This window comes from Plectropomus leopardus, chromosome 4, assembly GCF_026936395.1.
Source record: "Plectropomus leopardus strain MGB_pleo_1.0 chromosome 4, ASM2693639v1, whole genome shotgun sequence".
NCBI lineage: Eukaryota > Metazoa > Chordata > Actinopteri > Perciformes > Serranidae > Plectropomus > Plectropomus leopardus.
This window is the reverse complement of record NC_142179.1, coordinates 26,374,415-26,399,964: the sequence shown is the minus strand read 5'-3', so window position 1 is coordinate 26,399,964 and position 25,550 is coordinate 26,374,415. Positions and strand designations below refer to the sequence as shown.

Below are 25,550 nucleotides of genomic sequence, written 5' to 3'. Positions count from 1 at the left end.
CATTACCCCTATAGCATGTACATTTTCCAGGCTGCATTTGGCTGATTATCCCTGAAGGAGGAACGTGGATGGGTTCCTGAGGCTGACTCATGGTTTCTGTTTGGAGAGGTCCAGTCCAGTGCAAGCTGGCCCGACTGGAACCTGTGTTTACACAGCCTCTCAGGCCAGACTGGGAGGCCCTATTTTCACACCCAGGTGCTTTCCAAAGAAAACCTCCTGCAGAGGCCCCTCGCCTACGGTACACCACACTGAAAACCATACATACTGCCTCATGCTTCCCCTGCTGTGATGCATGCTTCAGCTGCACACTTATTAGAATAATACAGAAACTCAGTATAGGACATTATGGCACTGCATGGTACTTGTGCGCAACTTAAAAGTAATATTTCCCTCTGCTCACATGGATAGCAAATATTCTCTATTTCTTATCTTGGCATTACTCACTGCGGGGGAATTTGGTTCCTCTGTGTGTGTTATTTGGTTGAGAGAGCTTGAAAAATTGGTATTCTAGAGACTGATAACTCTTCAGACAGCTTCTCTGCTGGAATGAGTCAGCATGACCCCCTTTGCCTGTTTAGGAGTGTCAAACTTTAGCCTTCAGAGAGATGTTCAGCACAGGGTCGACCTCAGCGGAGGGATGCTGCAGAGGTAACCGACTGGTTACAGGAATACTAGGGTGGAAAAGCTCTTTCTTACTTTTAAAATAAAATAAAAAAACAGCAAACAAAACACGACCTTAAAATACTATGTGCGCTCTTGTCAAAGTAAAGCAGCAGTCACTCAGTGCACACACAGAAATAAACACATAGCGACAGCTGCACATATGCGTTTACACATACATACACAAGCCACTCGCACCTGAAAATATCACTCCAAAGCTCCTTTTCAGAGCAAAAAAGGCTATGCATATATGTATATAATAATTACATTCCATATATCTTCCAAAATCCCATTTCCATCAGTGGTAATTCTGCTGCACAGGAGTAATGGGTGTATTATACAGTTATGACAGGCCCAGCTCCCTCCCTATCCCCTCCCCGTCATCCGGTGAACAGCCGCCACCCCCCCAGCTTCAGTCAGACTGCTGAACAATCAAAGAAAGGGTAAAAATATGCAAAAAGGAGGGATTTTTTCACTTTGAGTCGGTGAAATGACTGAGACAATGGAGGTTGGGTAGAAAAGGGACCCACATCCTCAGAAAGAGACAGTCTAATGTAACATGGAGACTTGTTTTAGTTAAAAGTCAAGGAAAATCAAAAATAAAAATATGTAATGAGTTTTTCACACCACAGAAAAGTGTGTCATCAACCACCCAACCACATTTGAATCATTCAAAGATTACCAAATATTAAAATTGGGTTTCAAAACTGAAAAAAAATCAGCAGCTCTCTGAAGGAGTTGTAACTGCATTAGGGTTACAACTAATGTTAGAGCTTGCAGCATTATAATAATGCATTTTATTTATAAAGCTCTTTTAAAAGGGACTCAAAGGCGCTGATACATTAGTGTTGTTCTGTATACCTGCTGTGTGTGAGCGGGGAGTTTGCTACATTCTACAAGCTCTTTTGGCTCTTTTCGTCCAATCGACTACCCGGCTCGGCAGCAATTACTGATCACTGCTTTGGGTGCTTTGTGCTAACATTAGATGCTTTGGCGGCTGAACGAGAGTCTGATGCTGTGCAGTGGCTCTGTCACGCTATGGCTCAGGGTTTGTATGTTACTGTGCTACTAGTTAAGCTGCTAACGAGAGTCTGTAGCTGTTTGGCAGCTCACTCTTGGGCTCAGGGGACATGAGTGTTCTGTGCTACTGAGTTAGCTGCTAACGAGAGTCTGCTGCTTCACATCGGTTTGTTCTTGATATTTATAGAGCCAGGTAGCAGACTTGCAAATCCTAGGAAAGCGAAGGGATGACCCGCCCTATTCTCCTTATGAGTGGCTAGTAGTCGTGCTTGGTTGGTTGGATTGGTTAGGTTTAGGCAAGAGGAGCGAGATTGGTTAGGGTTAGGGAAAAAATGTCAGGGTAAGCCGATCAGAGGCAGAGTAAGTCAGGAGAGTTCTTCACCATCCCACGATTCACAAATTTGCAGCAGGGGAGGGATTTTATTAAGGATGGCTCTAGCCTTGGGTGGTATGTAACATTACATACCTTCACACCTTCCTGAAATTTCACTGCAAGAGCGCTACTAACTTTCTGCTTTTTAAAATAACAATAACACAGAAGAAACATGCAAAATGTTATGAAAAGTAACATTCTCCAACCTATTTTACTTGTTAGACAAATACCATGCCTCGTTAACTCATCATAAAAGACACTTCATTCAAGCTTGGCCTGGACACAGAAATGGTCAAAAAAGCACTTTACTAATCCAATTCCACTACGTTTCCTAGTCTTTTCACATCTTTTCAACACGTATTTTTTTTAACATTCAGTGATTTTGTTTTACCTGGACTTTTGGATTAAAGTGTTGTTTATATCTTTTTTCCCCCCATAAAAATTCCACTACACATAGTGGAGTAGGCGTGTGACGCTGAGGCTACATGACCCATTGTGAGACACCCATCATGTTCCCATGAACCTTAAGGCATGATAGCCCTTGGTGGGTGCACAAGGAGGAATGAATAAATGAGTGTATAAATGACTAGACCAGTGATTGAGTGAAGAAATTATTGAGCTGGTAAATGAACAAATGTTTGAGCGAGCGAGCGAGTGAACGGCGGGGACATTGAGTATGTGTCTGACTGAGTAACCGAGCCGGTCTGAGAGCCACACACACTAGAGGCAATCCAAACAAACAGCTCTAAGTGCTGCAGTGTTCGCTGAGGGACCTGGGAAAAGCCCCATCAGCCCAATGAATGAGAGCATTCTGCCCCCTCGCAGCCTGTTATTAAAATCAATTAATGACAGGGAGGGAGGCCCCTGTAAAAGCTGACTTGTTGGGCTCTGGGGGTCTTTTGCGACACGTTGCCTTTCTGGATCACTTGTGCCATATGGAACCTCCCCTCTCGTGGCACATAACTCACTTTTACGAGGGCTTCATTGGCTAATGATGGAATAGTGCATGAGCACTGAGCACGGGAGTGTTCCTGTCCCCACGACTGTCACTCCCTCTGCTGTCGTCGTCTCTGTCACTCTGATCTTCGCTGAGACACTACTGTTGGCTTCACAGAGTACGTCTCTGACAAGAGGTGAAAGAGAAACGGGTAAACGGGAGTTTTTTTTTCACAGCACATTTACTGTTTGTTTAGACACAGCAGACAGAGTGACATCCAGGCTTAGAATGACAAAATAAACTGTGACTCAAACAGGATCATGTTGTGTAGAAACAAAGCTTAAGAATGCAATGCATCTTTTACCTGCCTTTCTTCATAGTTTATTACTTCTGTTTTTTTACACAAATACATAACATACATTAAAGGTATATTATGCAGGATTGTCGGTTACTGTTGGTGAACAAAAGTTAAAGTAAAAGCCAACACCAGAGATATTTATGTTTTTTTTCATTTTTGTTTTTTTGCATGCTGCTTACAGTTTGGCACCTGGTCCTTACCTTTTTATAAAGCCTCGTCCTCACCTGCGCGCTGGAGTGGTACACACCCATAAAAACCTGGAACCCAGAAAATAAGAAGAAAACTAGAATTACCGCCTCACGGTTGTATACACCCGTGCACCAGTCACATTGCACTTGCGGTTGGCATTCATGTCTGTGAAAATATGGATGCTTAACAGACACATCTTCCCCCCGGCAGCACAGATGATCTACAGAGTCAGCACAGTTTCAAGGTGGGCACCCAAGTTTTGTGTCACTAATTCAGCATCTGGCCAAATGTTTCCCCTTCTGTTCCTGAGTTATGACCATAGCCTGGATATAAAGATGGACGACAGGGCCCCACTTAACCTCACTTTGCTGAAATGAGGTGAAAATACTCGAGATACAGGTACGCAGTAGCGATATCCGCAGCTGGGGAGTTCCCCCCAAAACACCCGTTCATCCAATTGCGAGTAGCTCCATTGAACGCTGTCGGAAAAGCCCCCTTTTGTATAATTTAGTAACCCCTCAAAACTGAACTTATCATAAAAACAAACACTTGAACAAACATCAGGGTGATGAGAATTACCTTCAGTGACAGAAACAATCTTTGGGAAAAATTTATTTGGGTTTTTGCTTTTATTTTGTTTTTTCTGTTTTTATTTATTTGAGTTTGGCCTATGTCCATACACTAACATGGAGGGGCGGGCCTTAGGACCTATGTTGCAGTCAGACACCAGGGTGTGATCGAAAGAGAAAAGTTACACTTTGGGGGAGTTGTCATGTTGCTCAACCAGAAAAGTATTTTTGTAGAATATTATGATGTCAGGAAAATCAGGAAAATCCTGCATAGCACATCTTTAACACAGAAATGTGTCATACCGAGAGGCACACATTGATGTACTCAAACTATGTTGAACATATCTGAATTTTAGTCCGGCTTCAGGCCAGACAGGCCCAATTGAAGAGCAGATTGGCCGTTATAGCGGGTGGGATGGTGGCTCTGCTGGAGGAATCGAAGCGCTCCATTTACCAGCACTGAAGGAACCATGCACTCATTTCAGCAGAGTCCCACAGGGCTAAGAAAAAGGAGACAAACGTGCTTGGATCTCTTGTGTTTCTCTCCCCCTGTCTGCGGGAAATTGCTCTGTTTTGCCATCTTGTCTGAAGCACTGTATGTTTTGCTGTTTTACTCTGCAATCAAAGGTCTACACCCCCTCCATCCCCCACCATCTGGTGGTCTCAGCTCAGTGTTGACAGTCACACCTCAGTCAGACACGCGCAGCAAACATGCTCACTGAGCAATTTCTCAGGGATCACTAACAAGGGGGTGCCTTCTCCTTAGATGACAAATTTAGCTGACCCATCAATTACTTTCTCCCTGGAAGAACGTAACATGATAATAATTATGATAATGACATGACATTGTGATAATGACATGATAAGGAAGTGTAAGTTGAATCTGCCCCCCTGTGCAGTGAGCGCTTATCATGTCAGCAGAGAAAGGAACCAGGACTGACAAGAGATGCATTTAGTGCCTGTAGGTAAAGAAAGTGCTCGGGTATGTGTCAGGTGTATGCAGTGGTTATGAAAGTGTCACATTCATGCATCTTGTGTAGTTGACATGCCTAAACATGCTTTATCTGTAATACATACTTGAGCACAAGTTGTCAGTGCCAAGTTTTTGACATTTATGTTATGACCGAAGAGTTAACTCTTTTGATCTGTAACGTTAAACATGCATGTACTCCTAGTCCGCTGCCTCCTATAGCCTATATACACCCTCCCTCTCTTCATTTTACCCCAACTCCTTACCTTAGGGATGTTTGAGCAATGCTGGTGTTGATGTGTCAAAGCTCAGCTGGAAGACAATATTTCTTCCCCTTTCGCCCAGAAGACACCTCCATCAGAGAGAAACCTCTCCGTCTTAAGCCTCCAGGAGGAGAGCAGCAAAAGGGAAAATCCCCCCTCGTGCCAACAGGGCAGGCAATAAGTTCACCACCCAGTAATTTAACACTGCCAAAGCTCAACAGTGTCACAGTAAAACATTTTCGTGTAATGTTTCCCTCCCCTCGCTCCCTATGTGTTAATTGTGTGTGCAAATGTCTCTTTTCACTCCCCCGTGTTAGGCGAAACCAGTGTAAAGTAGCCAGGACATGTGCGGCCTAGTTTGGAATTGTGAGTGATGGATAGAGGGCCGACGCTGTGATTGCAGTCGATAGCTCTATCCATCTTCTTAAGCATAGATCTCAGAGAGCTCTAACTTCCCTGAATATCAAATATGGCCACGTTGATCAATAGCACAGCTTCAAGATTAAGTGTGGAGTTTTTTAATGGTGCAGTGTGTAGGATTAAGCATAAATCCAAATAATATAGTAAATATGTTTTCTTTAGTGAAAATAAGAGTCACTGTGTTTTTGTTACTTTGGAACGAGTCCTTTCTATCTATATAGGGAGCTGGTCCTTACCCGCAGAGTTTTCCTGTATCACTGCCATGTTTCTACAGTAGCCCAGAGCAGACAAACCAAACACTGACTCTGGAACAGTGATACTCAACACATGGCCCATCAGCCAAATGTGGCCCACAATAGTGCGCCAGGTGGCCCTTCTTACATTTTCTAATTAACAATGGAAAAACCTTAATCAACACTGGGATTTTTTGTAGGCTAAATAGTGTGCCTAAATACATTAAAAACCTTTAACATAGATCAAAAAAGTACCCAGGGAGGATCCCCCTCATCCTCCAGCAGAGGTCTGGACTGTCCTCAAATCCTAGAAACACCCCTGCATACAGCTGACCTGTGCGGGGTTACTGAGACAGGAACAGCATTGCTTATTAATGTTATTTTGGTCTATTAACTGGCCCCTGGCCTCTTGTCAGTTTGCAAAAGTGGTCCCTGGGCAAAGCAAGTTTAGTGTCCTCACTCTGAAAGAGCCATTTGTGTTTTCGCGTCGGCCAGTGTAATTAACAGCCACTCCCCAGTGAGCCAAACGGTGTTTGAAGAACGCAGATTTTTAACATGAAACTGCTTTATTCAGTGTTTTTTACCAGTTTAAATCACTGGGTCTGTTTGTTTTGGAGAGAAAGAGACCTCTGCGGATAATTCTGCTCTCAGTAAAAAGCCTCCTGAACCTCTTGATCTTATGTTATCAGCGAAAAAAAGGTCAGAACATATTAGCAGGTGCTGGGCTAGCAGCCCATCTGCAACGAGCCGATCAACATTGGAGAAACACCACTTTTGTAACGTGAAACTGCATTATTCAGTGTTTTTTTACTGGTTTCAATCATGACTGCCAGTAAAAAACCTCCTGAATTATGAACACTTAATCCTAATTGGGAGTTCATGCTTTGTACAAGGGAAAAGTTTTAGCGGGGTGCAATCTGCAGTCTGGACTGCTGGATGTCACTAAATACCACCAATTGCTCCTTTAATCCTTTTTTCACTCTTGCCATCTGTGTTTCTATCATCAGTCGTGGTTTTGGGTAAAAGGCAAAGAGAACTGTATCTAAGTGCTTATTCTATCCCACAAGTTTGGAAGTGGGGGATTGCTGAGTTAGCTACACCTTGTTGTCTCAGGACAGTGTGTGCAGTGGCTCAGTAAGCTCATATTGATAGATGTTGTCCAAATGTAAAGAGAACAAGAATCCCGCTGCAGTGAGAGCGGGTAGACTGAAAAGAATCTGAAAACCTTTAAGTGGAACAAATGAACTTAAAAAGCACAGTGGGCTTGGAACAACCCAGTAGTTTTATGTTGTGTGTATATATATATATATGTATATATAAAATATATATATACATATATATATATATATATATATATATATATATGATTTGATTTAGTTTTTTGTTTTTTGTGCCAAGGCTTATTGAGGTGTTAAAAAAAGGCCTGGCTTTGACACCAGGAATTCCTGAAAGAGCTAAACATTAATTTTAGGACACGAGCGTGAGCTGATCAAACCACAAAGAAGCATTTTGTCACTCTCAGTCTGATTTGTAGTCGATGGCACTTAGGTTGAAAATGCTGCTGAATACTTCATCATCCATATGCCAAATACACCATTTTTCATTTCTTGTTAATTCCCTTTCCAAAGCCTCCTTCTATTCCCTCCACCCCTCCTAATCTGGCTGTAAAGGTCAGTTTAGCATAATGACATCATACAGACGAGCATGGGCAAACCCAGATTACTAAATCTGACTCTAATGTGGCTTTTCAGATGAAACAGCATTAAATGACATTAACGCTGCTGCATTCACTGGCAGCTTTAACGCAGATTGCTCAGGACTGGCCCTTCTTTACCCTCTTTGTATTTTTAATGAGGTGACAGAGAGAGGCAAGATTGGAATGGGATGGTCTTACAACATGCTGAGCTGGGATCAGATACAGTCCGTCTATTTGTGTAATATTCCATCAGCTCTCTTATAGGGCTGGGGTTAACCTCTTCAGTGTGACTGACATTTTTAGAGCACAGGCACCACCGCTGGCAGAGCTCAAGGGGACTTTTAGAAAAATATTACAGCCATCATTGGCACGATGAGATCACATTTTTTTAATGTTTCTTTGAGTTCAGGCCCAGATTAGCATTTACTGTAGGCTTTTGGAGATGAACAAACTGGTTCTTGATTATCACGGCGGTTTTCCAAGCTTGTGAATTAACATGCCATTTGCTCAAAATCTTTACTAATTCAACATCTGTTTGGGTGTTTATGCCCTGAGGCACATGTTGCTGCTTGTACCTCGAAGACAAAGTGGGAAACAAGCAGGACTCCAAGAACATATCTATAACTACAATACTGCTGCAATTTTGATTTTGAATAAGAAAAATTGAGAAATATATGGAAAAGGAAAAAGATGAAGAGCCTTAACACAAGACGCCTAAGTCGGGTGAATCGTCATCTATTTCTCGGTTGTTCCCACAAAATCGTGCTTTTCTGCTCCATTTCTGTAGCAACAGTAACTTTCCCAGCACAGGAATCATGAACACTGGAGGGAACACCGACTGGAAAAGAAGAATGACAACACAGGGGTCATGAATTATACAAAGGGTGTTAGAAGCTTTGCTACACTTAACATCATTAAGGCCTGTATTAATTACGGTTATGAAGCATTGTAAATCACATCCGTAGCACTTTCCTCATCATGGCTTAACACAGCCCTTTCATAAGTGACTCATGGCATGCTGGTTAGGAAACAATACACTAATCAACATAGAACAGCGTGTGTGCGCGGCACAATTACCTCGAAGATTTCAAGAGTCATCTCAGACTGGTACACAGGAAAGAAATATGCCTGTACACTCACTTTGTTAGTCCCATTTTAGCATTTCCCCATCGAAGGCATACACATGAAAGCACACAAACACACCACTGCCACCACTATAATCACAACTAATTAGTTCCACTTTACACCTTAGAATATATATAAAGGCAGTGAGGTGATACCTAATGTAGGTGTTACCCATTTCTAAATAGCGTCTAAAAAAAGAGTGTCTCAAATTAAAATAAATAGTGCAAACAAATAAAAGTGATACTGTGTGTAAAATCTTTTGAGTCACTATCAGTGTCCACACAGGTCATATGAGTTACACTTGATAAAAAAATGAGAAAATAAACAAAATAAAGTAAAATAAGTCAGTCGCCTCATTTTGGTATAAAGTGCCCCAGGGGACAATGCTTCTACTACACTAATGTTGTTATGGTTATGGTTCACAGTTCAGGTTAAGAAAAGGCCACTTTTTGGCTCCATCTGAGAACCAACTGTTGTGGCTCTGAAACTATTTATTTTGGGTTTAATGCTCTGAGCAGTTAAAAATTAGGTGCAAGAACCAGAACGAAACTGGTTCCATATTGGTGAAAAATGGGTATAAGTGAGGCCCCTTTGGCTATCATATAACAACTGGATACTGTTTGTTAGCACAGGGCTGCAATTCTTTGCCTGGGGCCTCCCAGAGTCTTGGGTCGCCACTGTAAGTTGCAGTTTTTTGTTTCTCTGGTTACATTTTGAGGTGAACTTAAATGCTGCCTGGATTATGAAAGTTTTACAATGGAAAGAAGGGGATTCTTATGTAGCCGGCAATATGCAGGAAGGTTGTTTAGGTGGATTGTGGGTTTACATATATGTAAGACTTTGACCAATGTATGGTCAGTGTAGTTAAATTTACTTTCGCTAAAGTTAGAAACAGAAATTTATGTTGAAAATTGCTGATGGTGGTTCTTACAGTATATGCTAAAGGAGAGACAACATAATCAATTTGTTAAAAACCTTTGTTGGTTATACACAGTTTTAGCTCAGTATCACAATATGCTTTTTTGTTTATGTCAGACAAAGGTGTAAACAACTTTAATTTCCATGTGAATTGTTTTTGTGTTCAAAATTTGAATGAAGCGGACCTTTAGTTTTTAAAGAGAAACTCTGCTTTGGTTTGTGTTTTCTCCATGTAGGCAGTGAACCCTCTCTGTTTTGGTATTTGCAGCTTTCCCACAAACACATGGAGCTGATCAGGGTTACAACTAGATAATGATATCATCAGCACATGGTGGGGGCCCAAACTATATCAACGCAATGCTACCACCCTGCCTCGTTCTGCTCAGACATGTGATGCACATGTCTGATAGCCAACTGCCAAAAAATGGAGGCATATGAGGAAAATCACGAATGAAGAATCGTTCTGTCCACAACTATGGCTTAATGGTAGAGAAGGCCCCTTTTAAACTCAAACTATTTATGCCAAAAGTTTAACAATCTTGAAAAACTAGAACTTCACTCAATACGATTTATGCGGTACTGCTTTCACCGGAGCCATGTGTTATTCTCATAATCATCCTCTCTAAACAAGTAAAATATATTTTGCTGCTTAGCACAATGGAAAAAAAGAAAACTATGACCACTGAGAATGTCAGTGGCCATGGTGGTTGGGGTCTGACCAGCGGCGGTCAGTGTGGTGTTTAACTGTGGTGGCCAAAGGACGCGGTCATGAACAGTGTATGCCCAGGCTTCATTTAGACAAGCATTAACAGGCAAGCCTTCAGTTCCCTCTGTGTGAATGTGGCATGTGTCAAATACTGCAATACAACTGCAGTGTTAGCAGTCCAGCCCAGAGAACTGTTATACTTTGAAGAACACAGCAGATCAGGTGCAGTTTAGTGGTGGACTTCCATTGAGTCATTTCCAGTTAACAACTAATCCTACATTGCTACACCCAACTCTTAGTATGACATCCAAAGAGTTCAATGACAACATTAGTTACTGAAGGAAAACATGCTGTCACGTGGGTGGTACTCACTTGTTTAAAGTGATAAATGAAGTCCATATTTTTTTTCTTTTTACTCAAGATTCTTGTTTTTGTGGTTCTTGGCAACAGCTTCAGTGATAAACATTCACTGCTTTGGTGTTTGGCACTGCCTTCGCCAGAAATCATCTTGCAACTATATTGTCATGCTTTGATGTCACTTTCGTGCCAGCAGCTCCAAAAACCCCAAATTAACAAGCTTTTACTGTTCTACTGCAAAACAACTGCAACTTGCAGCTCAAAGTGGCCATGTGTAGAGATACAGGTATCTGTGTGCGTACTGTATGCACATACATATGAAATCTGTTTAGCTTTATTACCCTATGACTTGTACAATCACTAGTAATGGATGAGTGACTTCATATGTTAACAGCAAGCATACAGTTCACCGCCCACTGAGCTATTATTTAACTTACAAATTGACTTTAACAGGTTCTTGACATCTTGACGTTAGAACATAAAAAACCTGGCTTGCAACTTCAACCACAATTTAAGCACCAGTATAGCATTTTACAATAATAAAAATTCTTAAAGAGCACAAACAATGGACCAAACACATCAACCCTTAAAGTCAATTGTCAGCCTTTTCGATGTAAACTGTCAGTTGAAGAAGACGCAAAGGCATGGTTGTATGCAACCAATTTTAGAATCGGCTAAATCCTCCACCACTGTGGAAAATATTATTCTTTTCTTTTTGTTGATCTATCTGGTCCGACAAACAAATCAGAAGCGCCTCTTCAGAACTGAAGGTCTGAGCACAATCTCATTGCCAAAATGCAATGTTATCCAGGTCCAACTGTGATTTTTCTCCAGACCTCTATGGTTGACCAGGTATGAGGCTACAGATGAATCTTTAGACTGTGCTGCAGTTTTTATCAAAACTTCCACAATCCTGATCTGCTGTGCACTCAGGAAATAACACATACTTGCATATAACTTAATTATTTCACTGCTGGAAAGATGGACTTTTTTTATAAAACTAGACTGTCGATACAGTGGCAAGATGCAAATACCTGAGTGACTGAGTGGCATCAGCTGTTTTTTTGTCTTGAGGAAACAATATAGCTGTCTGGTAACAAACGATCTTGAAATTACAGTTTAATAGTAAGCCAAATTTTGCTCCTGAAAATATTTTAGGCAAGATATAGGCAACACAGTAACGGAATTTTGGTTCATATTTTATCTGCTTATTTTAGCGTTTTGTCTCAGTGTTTTCAGCCTCTGTTTTAAAAGTACAGGACACAGTTTGGTGCCCACTTCCTGTTTACACATTCTTGTATTCGAGCCAAACAGTGTGCTAAAATATGTTTCTGAAAACATTTAATGTAAGAAATGAGCAATGCAGTAACATAATCTTGGTATACAGTTGATCAGCACTGCCTTGTTTTATTGTTTGATCTGAGTTCGGTCTGCGTTAGAGAGAGAGAGACATGTGGGCTGGCCTCTCTCTTGATCACTACTTTACTCTTAGTGATTGTGGTGGCATGTGAAAATACAGAAGTGCAATCTGTAGTTTGAACAACAGTCCAGTGAAAATCTGATTGGATGTGAGCTCAACAATGAGCAGGGAAATCTAGGTGCTGGTAAGATGGAGGGAGCTTTACCATTGTTCATTTACATATACTACCAACAATGTTATGATACAAAGCTGGTCAAAAAATCTGCAAAGTGTCCTTTTAATTTATCACTGTTTTAATACACCACTTTGAAAGCATGCTCAGTGACCCATATCAAACACACCTACTATCATCAACAGGTGCAGACTAACTCTGGCTAGCATGCTAAATGCTATAATGATAATGGTGGATCCTCCAGCAGTGTGTGAGGCCTTTCCACTGATGTCCACAATGTGACTGCAGAGCCTCATTCAGCTCAAAATGTTTTTGAATTTTAGGAGCTCCTACTAGAAGAGAGAGCCCGAGTGGACTACTCGTACCAGGACAGAGGCTGAGTGGACTCATTACGAACAAGCAGATGGAGGAGTACTTTGCGGGGCTTAAGACTCATAGAATGACATTCAGACAGGTGAGTACAACAACACACTCTCTGAACTCACTCTCCACGAGAATGTCAACAACCACTGCATTGCCTGGTAACGCAGAATTGCGTGCGTGTGCTACGCAGTGTGTGCGATGTGCAGTGTGTGCGATATGCAGTGTGTCTCTCCTTTTAATGTTTATTTGTGGCTGCAGTCACTGTAGAGTTTATACTGTTTGCATATCTATATGTCGCCAGCATGGATGATGTTTTATTCTGCTGTTGTGTGTCCAGCTGTTTAATTTATGTGGCTTTATAATGCTTTTTCCACCCGCCGTGGTGTCCATATACTTACTATATATACTATAATTATTATCACTCTTTTTTGTCTAATTGCCTGAGCTGTGTTTCTTTTCTGGTTAATTTTGGCGAAGCTACAGTGAGGCTGTTGTATAAATGCACACAAGTAACGTTTATGTTGTTGGTTTGGACATGAGCCGTCATGTTGCAGATGTTGTCCCACATTGACATTTACATATGCACCTGTTTTGTAGCCTTAAAGTCTTCGTTGATTTAACAGAAGCATCATATACTGTATATCAATATACCCCCCCCCCCCTTTTCCTTTTTAGAATATAACATATTTCCTCATTTTTACTGACCTTATTTCAATTACTTTTACCTGAGTAAATCCTTCAGTTTTACAAAGTACTGTAATTTCGGTCAAGTACATTGTTGTATAAAGAGTGCAAAAAGTGTTTTCTCTGTAAATTATACAGCATATGCATATAATTTAATATGATCTACTTGCATTATCCAAGCAGAGGAGATTGAAGCAGGGACAAGAGACAGAGTTTACAGTAACAGCAATTCACATAATATTGCAGTCATCTCTATCATGCACATTACATGCTGCTTAAATCCAACACTTCCAAACATTTCTCAGTCAATTCTTAGTTTACAATTCAGAGGAGCTGAGAGAGATTAAATCACAGTTAAAGCAAAGGATAAAGAGGATTTACTCAGGTAATTTGTGTCTTTGATTAAGATAGGTTTGAATCAAATGTTTATTTTCAGATCCTCAAGAGTATAATTAATCTAAATATGAGCCTAAATTATCAACCCAAGGCACTAATTGGTCTTTGTTGTTCAGTCTTCGTTTGCTGTTTGTATTTACACTATGGCATAAGGATTTCTTATCTCGCTGAAGCCACTGAGGCATCAACAGGACCGCACCACAGCTGCAAAGCTAATTAATGTGATTTATGCTTGTTTGGTTGCTTGCTAGCTTGCACATTTTTGAGGAGAGCAAAATCATCTGCAAGTCATTGTCTTTGGTAAATAAGAAAAATTGGACTTTTCAGTAAGCCTAACACTGGCTTACTCCTTTGCCCGGTGGTCCACGAGCACACAAAGCTCACTTATTCTGCCTCGCACACTTATGTAAGCTCTGCGTAAGCCTCTGCAATAAGCCGGAGGCTTTTGAAGAGTTACCACTATTAATGCAAAACAATAAGCTCCAGACTTTGTGAAATTCCATTTTTGGCAAGGATCAAATTTGTTTCTATCTTGGAGGATGATGATATTGGTGTTTGGGTAACTTCACTAAGAGGAACAGTGGAAACAACTTCTCAGTCTTTATTTAAAAAAAAGCTACATTTCACACCACATACACAGTAAAAACAGTTGACCCCAGTGGCAGTGCACTCTATGAGAACTATTTACCACCTTGATACACAGAAATGCTATATTCACCATGAGCATTTTAATGGTTATTTAATTGTGCCCTGAACAATTATTCACTGGGTGGTGACCCTGAATATATCAGAGGACCCACAGCTGGACAGGAGCCCTTGAACATGCCAGTGATTTTAGATATTTATTGTATCAGAGCTGTTGTTAAAGTGTTGTCACGGGGCTTAGAATTTCTTGCAGCGCTCCTGGTTATTTGTATTAGTGAGCAGCAAAAACCATGAAAGTCAGGCAAAATGCTTAAGTGAACACAGTTGGTTCTTCTCTCGCCCTGTCTCCCTCTGGGCTGCACGATGCAGCGGGCGAGGCAGCGCTATTTAAGGCTATGGCGCTGCCATTTGGCTTGGGGGTCCACATGTGCGCTGGAGGTCCTCATTTTGATTCTAAATCGCCTTGACACCAAAACAAACAAACTCTCCTCACTGCACCAAACAGGCCTGAAAAATTATGGGCGCAGGGAGGGATATGCAATTACAGCAGCTAATTTGCGGTCACCAAAGCTAGCCCCATTCCCAGTTGCCCCCAGCCACCCTCGATTTTAAATATTGGGGAGCACAGAGTGTGTGTGCGCACATGTGTGTGTTTGGATAGGGTCTGAGAAGGGACTGTGGGAGAAGTTCCCCCTCACAGCTGTAGGAAGGTCAGGCAGCACCAGGGCGATTAGCTTTGCTCATCACGTACAATTAGGGTTAGCGCTCTGCAAGGAGGCATCTGTTGCTAATTGAAGCAGAATAGATATCAAGGAGGTCCATGCATTCGCTATGCAGAAAAAAAACAAGCTCAACTGGAAGTAAATAGACTCTGGCTTGTGTGAAATTGGAACTGTGAACCACCTGCATATCACACAGGGTAACGCCCCCGATCAGCAGCTTTCTGTGTAACTGGTCGGCATTAGTAGGGTGTTAAACCAACGATAATTGGTCAGGCAATTTTAAAATGAGTGATGAACTGGTTCCAAAGCGTTATCAGTACATAAATCCACATCTAGACACACAGAGGCAGACAAAGAGGCTGGAGTTACTAAGGAAAGATGGGGGATGGGGAGACAGGAGAGTGAGCGCGAGCGCGTCAGAGTCGAGCCAAAACCGGCCTGTGATGGCAATCTGATGCGACTGAACCGCGTGCCCACTGGCCAGCTGACATCAGCCAGCGCCTCTCTGACCAAACCTCCCGGCCCCTTCATGCCAAGGCCAGATGCAAACAAAGAAAACCAAGGCGAGCACACACAGACACACATCCAAACAGATTCCGTGTTCATGACAACACCCTGGAAAACACAACAAATGCAAGATAAACTGCATGATCGTGTTAAAGACAAAGTTATGACAGTAAAAGCAGAATTCTGCTGCTGCTTACATCGATTGACATGTTTCTGTGGCTGCATTTCTTATTATACAGTAATATCTGAGCAGCAATCAGAGGTAGAGTAACATACAGACATGCTCCATGGTGTGAACTTACAGCTGTGTCTAAGAACTGCTGCTCTATCTGTCATTGATTTAGCTCCTTTGTTTAACAATTCATCGTGAAAACTCATTTACAAAGAACAGTCTACATGTAGACAATGTGTAGCACTTGTAATCAGCTATTGTTGTCCCTTTCTGGCATTATTGCTCTTACCGAATTCAATTTTTTCATCTAGTTTGTTCTAACATATTGTCTGTAAACATATAAAACACTGTTAATAACAAATCAAAATGTGACGCATTACCCACATCGAAAAACTACTTTTGACACGGTTTCTTGACGTCTCAGCTGCCCCTGAGGTCACAACAGTGGAGGGAGAAAAGAGAAGTGGCAGAGTTAGTGACGGTGGGAAATGTGAGTGAGAGCCGCTCAATATAATATCTGAGTGCTGTGCTGTGTGATGATTTTATATGCTCCTTCTAGTGCCCGACACACACACTTTTCACACATACATGCACACACACATGCTGAGATATCCCTGTGGAGCGACGGAGCATAACAGGGTTTATCCTCTTTGACCTTCACAGTTTGAGTCCGGAGTAGGACTTGGCTCGTTGAGCTGGTCTCAGTGTCGCAAGGTGCAGCCAAAGCTCTAGTTATCAACGTTGTGGCTCAATGGCTCTTTCTCTGAGTGTAATAAGTGTAGTGCACTGCTGACTCTCAATGTGGAGTTTCGGCCGGCACACTGTAGTATTTTGGTCATGACCCAAGAAACCCCATAGTTTAAAAACTGTTGTTCCATACATCATAAATGGACTTAATCACTGAAAATGTGCATCAGTAGTTGGATTGTATAAGATAAACTGGATAAACTTGTGTGTGTGTTTTCTGGTGGCAGTGAGGCTGCAGAGAGCATGGAGTATGAAGTTTACGCTGTTTGTCAGTGAATAAATGCTACAGCTCCTCATGACTCAAGACAAACTCTTGTGTCTTCATTGTCACCTGCTGATTGAAATGAAGGAGGTTAGCACCGAAGTTAGCAAGCTACATTAGCCTCTCAGGCTCCCTTAAGGTGGACTGTTAAGGTGGAGCAGCTGTTCTCATTAGTGACAGCCTCAGCTACTCACAGATAACAGAGACATGTCTGTCTGCTGAGTCTCTCCTGAGTTATTGAGGCAATTAAAGACCTCAAATCAAAATGTGTTTTTTTCTGTTAGCCATCCTTTAACTGTTGTTTAGTGTTTGATTATTGTAATGTAGGGTTTGTTTTTATTCTTAAGGCGAATTTGTTAATAATGCTTTGTAATTATCCGTATATATACTGTATATTTAAATATACAGTATAATTACTGTGACATATTCAAGTTAAAATTTGCCTGAAAAAAAATTTAAAAAGCCATTCTTTAGTGTCATTAACAGTTTTATGCTTTATGATTTGAAAAGTAGTGATTCAGGCACCGTTTAAGCGCTGGTACCATTTTAAAAGTATCGTTTTAACACCAGTATCAGAAAACACCACAACAATACCCAACCCTAGCTTGGTCACAAGAAGTAGCCGTGAAAATAGCTCTCTTATATCTGGCATCTGTAGAGGGAGATCTGTAAAGAGAAAATAACCTTGATGTGTAATTGTTTCTTATCCAGATTTGAGATTTAGGTTTTTTTTGGAGAAAGTCACATTGCAAACTGGAGGTGTGGAGTGTATGTAGAAGAGAGGGGCAGCCTAATGAAGGATTATTGGTTGCATTGTGGGAATCGTGGGATCCAGCACTTTTGGAGCTTGACCCATAACAGAGACCCTACTGCCCTGCTGCTGCACCCAACAAACATGGATATTTTTTTTAGTGATGCATTGCTGTGTTCCTGCGGCATTTGCCATCAAGCGGGGGTGTTTTTTGGCAACCAGTTGCTGTATTTCCATTAGCATTTTGTGTCAGCAAACTCACTAGGTGTAGTGGATGTTTAAAGCCAACAAATAACCACACTTAAAACACAGCGCTGAAACTTATCCATGGTTTGCTGAAACATACCTAACATTTATTTTGGCATTTGGGTTGATAGACGTTGCTTTGCAAAGAAATATGGGTCAATGGTGATAATTGGTGGAGAGTTCCTGCCGGGCAGTGCAGTATTTCGGGGCCCTTGGCATAAAAGAAGTTTGGGAACCTCTGAATAGTGCCCTCTTGGATGACGTCAAAGTCTCCAAAGACAAATCATCCACTAATGAACATTTCACAGGTTACTGAATCACTATGATATATATCCGCTTGTGTCCTCTGTTTCCTTATATTGTTAAAGAATGCTCAGACACCACCACCGGATGACACAGTGATTTGATTTGTAGCAGAAAGAACTTTTGGGCATGCAAAATAATTCCTCATAGTAGCTGTGTGCCTGTATGGAGAAATTGATTTTATTTAGGGGTAGTTAATCAGTGAGACCCACTGAGTCTGCCTGGTCTACCTATAGTAGCTCTTACATCCAGCCTTGTAATAACCCTCTCTAATTAGGACTGAGACACACTAACAAGGGACACCACCATCATCATCACTCAGCCACCTCATCATCATCACCATTCTCATTATCAGGCCTGAGATCAAATTCCAGCCTGGCTCCGGGACAGTGGGACTTCAGTACACCTGATGTATTGTACGTCATTAGATTGTTGTTATTACTGTGCCATGGGGAGTCAAACAGGATGGAGATTCACTCCTGTAATATTCTATATGGCCTACGAGGGAGGACCCACTTGACATTCTCCACCTAATGACAACAATCTATTGAGGCAAAGGGCTGACACATTAATTTGTTTACTCTCCCTCTTTCCTCTTTCTCTCTCAGTCGCACATATGAACAACACACACAATCAACTGCTCCAATGCTGGAGTCCATCTCAACACAAATGTTTGCATCCTTGTCTGCTGTAATCCACATGGCTCATAGTATCGATCCCTACCAGATAGAATCAACCTCATTCTCTTGTTTAATTCGTCTCAATTAACTCTGTAGGATGCTTGAATCTATTTGTATGGCAAAAGAAATAAACCCCATGACTGACACCACAGGCTGGTGACCAGGCCAGTCTGTGTAGTCTCGGCCCACCCAACTCCTTGCTCTGGTTTGGCACTGCAGGGCAGCCACTGCTAAAAAGGCAGCTGCCCGATGATCGATGACTTCATCCAGTCCGCCTGATTCCTCCACTTGTGCTGAGAGAACAATTAATGTAACAGGCCCACAGAGAAATGCCTTGATTAGGCTGTGAGAGCAAGGAGCCACGGGGAGCCACTTACAGGGAGACACTTTGCATGCAGGAGTCTTTACCAGACTATACATACACTCATTGACGTATGTGTGATGCCACAAGCACATGGCATCATTCTCAGTTGGTTGCACAACTCCGTACACACACGACTCCACTCTGTTGCCAGCAGGAAGACCAGCCCATCCAGCACAGCTGGTGTATCCCAATGTTGACTCTCCAGTTGGGGAGAACTGCTGCAAGGATTTACCATATCACCGTAGGCGTCGCAGAGATTGGTCGGGTATGAGTCGATCAAGCTTTATCTCTCCCCAAGGTACCAACACAAATCTCCCCAATAAATAACCTGTTCTTAATTCTGATTTCTTAATGCAGCTCCTGCAGAGAAGATTAATCAGTTGGAGTGAGGCCCCCAGATAGCTTGTTCCCGTGGTGTTTGTGCCCTCTCCAAGTGCACGCTCGCTACAAACTGCTTTAAAGAACTGATTGCATTATTCCATTTCTTTTCAGAGAAGGGTTCAACACCTTCCAGCTCTGGCATGTACATACTCTCACATATTCACACAGACAGCAACACACATATATATACACACACACAAACACTCATGGCACTTCGTTCCAAGCCCTCCCAACATCTGCTTGTTCTTCCTCTGATTAAAAAAATCCTCTGCGTTTCATTATCGCTGATTTGCATAGTAATAGCGTGCATATTAAGCAGCTACTTCAGAGGGTGGGCGGTCTAATGAATGCCGCAGTCTCCTCTGTTTTAACTCAATTTTTCCTCATCCATATTCAGTCGTGTGCCCCCTCCCAGCTCCCTCACGACCCCCCTGCCCTCGGGGACGGCAATTCTGTTTCCGCTGAAATGCTTCCTCCAGCCTCTCCCCAAATCCCAGAACCCTCTCCATTAATCCAATTAATTAGAGCCATTGATATGCAGCCCGCTTAGACCAAGCAGCTGTTTGCCTGCCAATTGCCTTGCTATAAGGATGGTGATGGTGGTGGTGGGGTGGAGGGGTGGGGGGGGGTGTTAGGTTATGGGGAGTCCAATCACCCAATGTGCATCCAGCAACACTTAGCACTCAGCATCAAGAAAGTCGCCACCCACAATGATCCCACCAAGTTACCGTCTCCGTCCTTAAAGCCTTGGAGGTGCATCTCATGGTTGAGCTAACTCCTGATAAGTGAAACTCATAAAGCTTGCTCCGTCATATCTCTAAAAGCTAAAGAGCAGGTAACCTTTTCACTTTCACACAACCATCAGACCATTGAAATATTTGGCAGTTTGCCACTGTTTTGACTTACTGTGTCTGGATGGTAAACTGCCGAGTATAAACGTGTAAAGCAAGATGCATACAAATTGTGTTGTAATATGGGCGTTGGAAACGAAGAGTGGTAACTAACGCTCAAATCCATTTTGTTTCATTCACACTTATATTGTTTATTACCCTTGAGCATAGGTTCCTTCCAGGGGAAACAAAAATGAAGGCAAAATAGATGAGCAATGGAAATGCTTATGCCCTTTTATTCAATCAGCCATTACACATCCTTCCACTGCTCCACAAAAAGGAGCTAAATATACGTCAATGGATGATAATTCTCCCAATAAAATACCCAAAATAGAAAATCTAGAGAGAGATGTCCCTTGGTGCCCCTAGTAAGAGGTGTGCCTCAGAATTACCATACAGAAATGAATAGCAGCGACAGTGTCTAATGTTTTGTGACACAGCACGAATGTGCACACCCAGGCCCAATCCAGAGCTGAAGCCGCTCATCGGAGATATTAAATTAAGAAGTGCTGGAGTAGAAGGGTAATTCACTTTTCTGCTTCACTGGCTATCATTGCCGAGCAAAGGAACGCTGGTGGTAAACTATCCCTATCTCGCCTTCGGTCTGTCTCTCTCTCTTCTGATTCACCTCTCTCTCTTTTTTCTGTCCCTCCTCTTTGCATAGTCCTCCTCTGTTCCTTTCCGTCACCCAGATGTCCTTTCATGATCACATATATTTTTAGTACATAATCCTATTGAGCCACGATACTTTGTAAAACAAAAAAAGTAAAGCATCTCTCCCCCCAAAAACACATTCACTGCTGTTTTCCAAAGATCATAAGGCTGATTTGTTTGGAAAGCACAATGTCTATATAGACTCTTGCAGTTATATTTTATATGAATGTGTTACTAAATGGATTCTTGACTATTTTATGATGAAGTATTGTAACTCAAAGATGTTTAAAGATGTTTTCTAAACCTGCCTTTGAGCCTGCCTCCATCACCAAGATGAAAGACACGACCCTTTATGGCCAGACAGTCCAGCCTGTTCTCCCTCTTAACTCATCAAACACCACCACTTTGTCAGTGATGTTGTTGCAAGAAACTGATGCACAGAGACACCTTTTGCGGCGGTATGATATGCATTGGGCAGCAGCAAACAGACTTTATTTTAATAAAGTTTTTTTTAATAATTTGTGTTCTAGCATGTGTAGAATGCTACACTAGTGATGTTTGTCACATGACATATGTGACAAACGTACTTATTTTAAGCCAAACCATGACATTATTTTCTAAACCTAACCATGTACTTTTATTGCCTAACATGAAAGAAGTAAACCTAAAAAGTAAGTGTTTGAGCCATGCTGTAAGTTTATTTTGAAAAACAAAACTGGAGGCATTTAACAGGCAGAAACTGATTTTGAACAGTACATGTAACAAACTTGAATTAACACGCCGTTTGTGAACGTCCAAAACAGATTTTGAAGGCTATCTAGCAAGACATTTTTTTGCACATGTATACCACATTTCTAGTGTTCCGATTCCTCAAAGCACTTTACAATAAATTTCATGTTCACACATTCACACACGCATTTACACACTGATGGCCGAGGCTACCATACAAGGTGCCACCTGCTACTAACCATTCTCATGCATTTACACACCAATGAAACAACCATCTGGAGCAATTTGGGGTTCAGTATTGGCCGACTGGTGAAGCCGGGGATCGGACTGCCAATCTTACAATTACTGGACAACCCGCTGTACCCCCTGCACCACAGACACCCCAAACAAAGCAGCTTAATTTGATGAATTGGGATGAAATTGGGTCGGACGAGCATGTGAAACATCAATGTAGATATTGAAAAAGTCTGTAAAATACAGGATTACCTTCAATAACTGCTTTTTTTAACCTCCAATGCCAGTATATATATATATATATAAAAAACCTTGCACAGCATCTGCACATGGAAATCAAAACATGGTTAAGATTATGGAAATAGTTATAACATGATTAACTTGGTTAAGGTTAGGGGAAGATTGTGGTTACGGTCAATAAAAAATGAAACATTACGTGTTGGTCTGTGACCTCTTTACCCTCCCCTTGGAACTAAAGGTTGGCACTGGATGTAAATCATGTTGTGCTAGATTTTCCAATATGGATGTAATTCCTAGAGGAGAGGGAAATTGGAAGTGGAAAACACATCATTACTGACCTCTGTGTATTTGACCCACCAAGACGGAAAAAATAGGTGACGGCCCTGGTGAAGCGTTTATTTAGTGTTTGTTTATGTGGCTGTTTACAACTCCAGAAAGTTTTTTATTGCACACTTTATTGATGGCATTAGTGCTATGTAGAGTATGTTGCTATGCTGAAAATCACGATGGTGAATTAGCACCTGTTTCACAGATTGTGACTCATATGCCCGATGGCTGTATGGAGAAGGTTGTTTGTCTCTTCTACGATGGATAACTCCCTTTAGGATTGTTAAATGGTGAATTGAGGGAAAAAAAGAATTTCTTGATGGACTGATACCAAAGCCTGATGGTTATCATTGATGTTTCAGATTGAATCAGTATTTCCCGCTTTTCAATTATTTTGAAGCTACATTGAAAATGATTTGATGTGACATATTTCCATCTTTGTTTAGCCACTGTCAGCCATTGCCGATTTCTAACGAAGTGAGAGTGGATTTAGACATTTTGTCAGAAAGCAACATGACTTACTTGCAAATACTACAATTTCTCATTCTTGAGAGTTCAGAAAATGTAGGTCAGGTGAGATGTTAAACTGAAGTGAAATTAATTTAATGTCCAATTACCTTCCTTTGTCTGAACACTGTGTCTCTCGCTGCACGGTCCAACGTGTAAAACTCCACCCGTGCTAGAAAAAGCGTTTGCTGGATTGTATAGCAATCAAGCCAGATGTGTGAACAGCCTGTTCTCCCACAAGATTTCAACTTTTCCTTTTGAGTTCATGTATCGCTCTGTTAGTGCGGTAGTGAGGCAGGGCTGAAACCAAAGACAAATCAAGACCAGCTTTGAAACAGGACGCACAAATGCAGCGGAGGTGAAATCAGATGAGAGAGAGGACGATTTGTTTACCCTTGATGAAGTGTTGATGTTGGAGGTCTTTGTTGCAGGAATATACAAATCAGACTGTTTAAGATACTTTGGTACCTCACTTTAGGGACTGACAAGAAAACGCTGGCTCAAAACGCGAACACGTCTGGGAATGTGCAACAGGGCATTGCTTTGTTTCAGTTACAGATTCAATCTCTCGTATTTTCCACCCTTTCAGCTGCTTTTCTCAGCGCACCCACACGCACAAAGAGAATGTCAATTTAGCATTGATTACAGTACAATTAAGGTAATGGTTATATTGAATAATATGACCTGCATTGCATATTCATGGAAATGATGATTAACATATTCTCAATTTATCGGTATAATGGTATGACCTCCAGCAGGATGGAGACATTTCCTGAAAAGTAAATAATGGGTGTGGAGCGAGAGGGAAATGGAAGAAATTGGTTTATTCCTCTGTATGTTTTCAGCTTTGTGATGATGTTGTTGTAAAAGCTGCAAAAGGCCCAGAAACAGAGCTGGAGGGCTAACACAACCCAGTCTGGACTGATTCAGAACCTCACAGCAAAGAGATAGAGAGAAGAGGAAGAAAGAGATAGGAGGTGTCTATTTATCTAGGTGAGGAAGTGCCTCTCTTCATCCCCTCCCACCCCTCCTCATGTCTTCTGAGGCAGAGAGCTGTGACTGAAACACATCGCTGCACCTCGCTCGGGATGAGCTCCAAATAAATGGGGGGGAATGGGGGGCACGGGTGGGAGCGTCAGAGAGAGAGAGAGAGAGAGAGAAGGGGAGGCGAATGGAGGCAGAAGAGGAGAGCTCCTTAAAAAGGGTTGTCAAAATAATGAAAACAAATGGCGATGGAGTCTCCTGAGATGGAGAGGAGAACTTCATTTGTGAGGTGTCTTCGCCAGGATTGTGCCGTGCCACGGCAACTCCTCGTTTTTTTAGAGACCTGAGGGGGAGCCTCCACCGTGCATGGCCGAGGGAGGCTGAGGAGAAGAAAAATGAGAGCGCTCATTGTAATAATTGTTCAGGGTCAATTATTCCCACGTTGGAGCAAATCATGCTGATATGTGTTAGCATGCAGCTGGGAGGAAAGGGAGCTGCTGAATGTAGCATTACCATGGATATGGATATATTCCCAGTGATGCTTGTGTTAAAAAAAAAAAAAAGTGTGTATTGATTTAATTCAGCCAGTCTAATCACGAACAAGGGATTCAAATGTAGTGTGTTTCAAAGTCAAAGATGTGAAATGATGAGGATTTGAGAAGAGATGCTTTGACTTGCTGTCAAATTGGTTTGTTTCAAATATTATTTGGACAGTGAGACCCAAAAACTCTTTCAGTGAAAGAAGCAGTAAAGACATAAGCAGAAATGTGATGTCAATGTAGCTAAAAAACAGTTTAATATAATATTCCTATCGATAGGTGTAGGATTTAGAATAAAGCCAGGCCAGTTGTTATTTCGCTTCTCAGTGAGACGTAACATACACCACTTTACTGCACTTCCGTCCCTTCAATTCCGCTCTTTATCTCTCTTTCATCCTCCCTCCCTCTCTCTCTGGCACCTAACATCTTCGTTTGCTTATCACTGCCTTCCCTCTTCATCCTCCCTCCTTTCCCGACTTTGACTTCATCTTTCAAGTGCGGCAGCCACAGCAGCAGCATCTTCCCTCCCCATCCCCATCCTCTTCACAACGCTGTCCGCCGTCTGCATTCCTGTCACGTGCCTACCAAAGGTTATATGGCCCACTTTCTTATCAGCTGCATTGTGGGATATCTCGGCTCTCAGGCCTGTCTTCTGGAGAGCTATCTGTACCCCCCCTCCTCCCTCTGTTGACTGCTGGGAGGACAACCTTTGTCGACCTTGTTTTTTTTTTTTTGTTTTTTTTTTGCCTTTAACAGAATAAAAATGAAAGAGAGAATGGATGCAACGCAGAGAGTGGGAGGAAAAGAAAAGGGGGAGAAGGTAAAAAAAAAAAGCAC

General features: G+C 41.9%; 1 long non-coding RNA gene across 3 annotated transcripts in view; it reads left to right on the top strand.

Annotated features, from left to right (window-relative positions):
- The window catches only part of LOC148189789 (uncharacterized), a 278,012-nt gene that overhangs the window by 169,938 nt on the left and 82,524 nt on the right, over positions 1-25,550 (top strand). For all 3 annotated transcript variants that reach the window (XR_015776325.1, XR_015776324.1, XR_015776323.1), the window contains exon 6: positions 12,710-12,840. This is a non-coding gene — a long non-coding RNA (uncharacterized LOC148189789). The remainder of the gene's footprint in view (positions 1-12,709; positions 12,841-25,550) is intronic.